This window comes from Monodelphis domestica, chromosome 6 (genome assembly GCF_027887165.1).
Source record: "Monodelphis domestica isolate mMonDom1 chromosome 6, mMonDom1.pri, whole genome shotgun sequence".
In the NCBI taxonomy this organism is placed as follows: domain Eukaryota; kingdom Metazoa; phylum Chordata; class Mammalia; order Didelphimorphia; family Didelphidae; genus Monodelphis; species Monodelphis domestica.
The window spans coordinates 100,589,569-100,593,610 of NC_077232.1; the positions used below are offsets into that span (position 1 = coordinate 100,589,569).

The 4,042-nt window shown below is 35.0% G+C and overlaps 1 pseudogene; it reads left to right on the forward strand.

The window, feature by feature from the left end:
* Positions 1 to 223: 223 nt before the first annotated feature.
* On the forward strand, positions 224 to 4,042 carry LOC100618826 (MRG/MORF4L-binding protein-like; annotated as a pseudogene).

Consider the following 4,042-nt stretch of genomic DNA (forward strand, 5'->3'; position numbering starts at 1 on the left):
GGGTTTATTTTTACTTCATTGGAAAAAATATGTCTTTATTTTCAAACCCTATTGATTAAAATTTAGTATTTAAAAATTAGCATTTCTTTCAGTTATGATTTTTTTTAAGTATTATTCTAGAAATCAGGGTTGCCAGTAGCAGAAGAAGTAGCGTCTGGGGCCTAGGCTTAGGTACTGTCAGCAAACTCAATCCCTGCCCTGGAATAGTGGTGAGAAGGATCCCATGGAGTTGGCCCTTGGCACACCTGAGGAAGCCATATTGTAGAGCCCAGAGGAGGAAGTATACCTCTTCCAAACCATGCTGAGCCACAAGCCTTTCAGTGTAAAGTAGCACTTCTACACAATCTACATCAGGGACAAGTTCAGTCAGAACATAGGGAGGCAGATTTCTATTATCTGGAGACCATTTAGGCACCATGCATGATATACAACCTTTGCATGAATCTGTGATCCTTCCATTCCCTAATTCTGGGAAGAACTATATCCTCCCAGAAGAAAGTATTCAAGAAGTCAAAAAAGAAAAGGTAATAATTAAAGATGAGGTGAAGGAAGAAATAAAGGAAGAAGTAGATCTATACACTGATATTGAAGATGTTTTTACATCTTCAGGAAATGAGATGAAAAGTCCGGTGGGAAAGAGAAAGAAAAGAGCTCATCAAACTCTGGGTCTAAACAAGGTGCAGACAGGAGGAAATACAACTGGGTCTCAGAAAAGGTCCCTCTAGTTCAAATGCAACCAAACATGAGAGATCATAGACATTATATTATTAAATTATGTTATGGATATTATTAATAACTTAGAGAAGAATAAAAAGGAAACAAAAAAGTTGATAATGTTTAGTGGGAGGAATTTTTTTTACCTTTTTAGTTTTATTTTTATTGTCATGCAAAACACGCTTCCATGTTAGTCACTATTGTAAGAGCATATCCATATGTAACCAAAATCCCAAAATAAAATCATAAATACATTCATGTGAAAGATGATTCCAACAGTTCTCTCTCTGGAGGTGGACAGCAGTCCTCATCATAAGTCTTTCAGGATTGTCTTAAATCATTGCATTGCTGAGAGTAGCCAAGTTTTCACAGCTGATCATCATGTAATATTGATGTTACTGTGTATAATATTTTTCCGGTTCTGCTTATTTCACTTTGCTTCAGTTCCTGAGATCTTTCCAGCTTTTTCTGAAATCATCTTGTTTATCATTTCTTATAGCACAATAGTATTCCATCACCAACATGTACCACACTTTGTTCAGCCATTCCCCAATTGATGGACATCCCCTCAATGAACAATTCTTTGACACCACAAAAAGAGCTGCTATAAATATTTTTGTACAAATAGGTCCTTTTCTCTTTAAGGGGAGGAATTTTTGACAAGTTTTTATTAAGTGACAACTTATGTGGTATGTACATTTTATTATGTTTGCTAATCTTGGGAAGAGAACATGAATAGATTAACATGAAGGAAGAGGCTGAGAAGGGTATCCTATACTTGCTAGAAATATGGTTTGAATATGGAAGTGTATAGTTTATCTTGGTGGCAGTAAAATATTTGTTGAACATCTCTGGCTGAGTTCTCAGATCTCCCAAGGTAAAATAGTACCTTTGCAAGTATGTAATTAAGGAGTCTTGTGATGATATGCATATATATAGAAAGATTATTTATGGATTCTTTGTGTTTTTTGAAGTCAAAACCCATTTCTTAGAGGTATGTGGAAACTTCAGATTCTTCTTAGTTTTCCTTGATTTGGAAACCAGTTGTAGGATCAAATAATTTTTTTTTTTACCATAGCAAAGTAAATGCCAGAGTAAACTAGGGAGACATTTCAAAGTAGACCTCTTTCAAATGGGCAACATTAAGCAAAACAATACTCTCAAATACCTCTGAGCTAGGAGCAATAAATGTAAAAAAAAAATCATTGGCTGTTGTATCAGGAATAAAAGGTTTTATCTTTCTATCCACTGAAGTAAACATAAGATCTCTTCTTGAAGACTTCAATCCAATCTATCCACTAGAAATCAAGTGTGGAGCTTTAAGCATTTTCTCATTGAGTGCTTAGTCAGGGATCTTGATGCTTTCTAGTGTCTCAAAATGTAATAGAACTTCTCTTCTTACCACCAAAGAGGCAAAGGCCTGGATGTTTTTGCCTCATTCATGTGTATTGGAAAGAATTGGTTTGATGTTTTGTTATTTAATCTTTAAACTAAACAGTTGATTAGTGTTTTATATGAAAAAATGTTTATACATGTTCCCTGGGTTGTACTTTTTCTGAGAGGTTTGTTTTAAGGTCATGATTATTTTGAAATACTTGTTTCTCTATATGTTGGACTATTTGAACATTTGTAGCAGTTTTTATTTATCATTCAGATGATTGTAGACAGACCAAAGGCACAAAAGTTTTGTGGGAAGAAATCTAAGTCTGTTGAACTGATGTTGGCAATGGCACAAAATATTCACCTAAAATATATTTTTATTTGACTGCTGAATTAAAAGTATAAAAATCTCTTTAAAAAAAAGCAAGAAGGAACCAATGAAGTTTGAATGCAGATTGAAACATACTATTTTTCATTTTATTTCATTTATGAGGTTTTTTCTTATATAAGTGACATATTCTTTTGTTACATGATGAACATGAAATATGCATTGCATGATAAAACATGTATAATCTATATCATATTTCCTGTCATCTGGGGCAGGGAGAAGAGGAAGGAGAGAACATGGATCAAGAAATGTCAGGAAATTATTAAAATTTCAACCTATATGAAATCTGGGGGAAAATTTTTAGCACTATTCTGAGAAGGGGCACTTCACCATACTTTCAAAGGGGCCACTTACACACACAAAAAAAAGGTTAGAACTCTGATTTAGCCCAAGCCTTCGCTTTATTTTCTAAATTTAAATTAATTTATTTAATCAATTTATAACCTTATTCCTTGGTTACAAGAATCATATTATTTCCCTCCCTCCCCTACCTCACCCTTCCCATAGCTGATGTGCAATTTCACTGGGTATTACATGTGTCCTTGATCAAAACCTATTTCCATGTTGTTAGTGTTTGCATTAGGAGGTTCATTTAGAGTCTACATCCCCAACAATATGCCTTCAACCCATGTATTCAAGCAGTTGTTTTTTCTTCTGTGTTTCTACTCTCACAGTTTTTCCTCTGAATGTGTAAAGTGTTTTTTCTTGTAGTTCCCTCCAAGTTGTTCAGGACCACAGCATTGCCACTAATGGAGAAGTCCATTACATTTGATTGTTCCACAGTGTATCAGTCTCTGTGTACAATGTTCTCTTGGTTCTGCTCCTTTCACTGCATCAATTCCTGGAGGTCATTCCAGTTCACATGGAATTCCTCCACTTTATTATTCCTTTGAGCACAATAGTATTCCATCACCAACAGATACCACAATTTGTTCAGCTATTCCCCAATTGGAGGGAATCCCCTCATTTTCCATTTTTTTTTTGCCACCACAAAGAGCGCAGCTATGGATATTTTTGTACATGTCTTTTTCCTTATTATCTCTTTGGGGTAATGCTATGGCTGGATCAAAGCCAATGCCTTCACTTTAAAGATGAGCAAAATGAACCTTTGACCAGTTTCATACACCCAACATAAAAAGTAAAAGACAAGGCAGCAATTGTCAGCTGTAGTACTTCATGGAAATCTAAATTGACTGATGATTATTAGACATTTACTAAGATCATAGACTATCAGAGCTAGAAAAATCCTCAAAGCAAAGGTCATAGGATGTTAGAGTAAGGAAGAGATCATTCAATTCTTCCCCATCTTTTCCAGATAAGGAAACTAACCTTTGATTTGGTTCTTGCAGAAACATTCACCATACCTCTTTTTTTTATTGCTTTCAACTTGTAATTTACCAGAAATATGTTCTCTTGTATGCATTCTGGAAGCAAGTATTGTCTTTGATTCATGTGACGTTAACTCCAAACCAACAGAACAAGTTCTACTGCACAACATTACAGAAGCTGATAGCCCTTCTGGTTCCTTTAAACACCCACCCATCCAATCTACCATTTTAA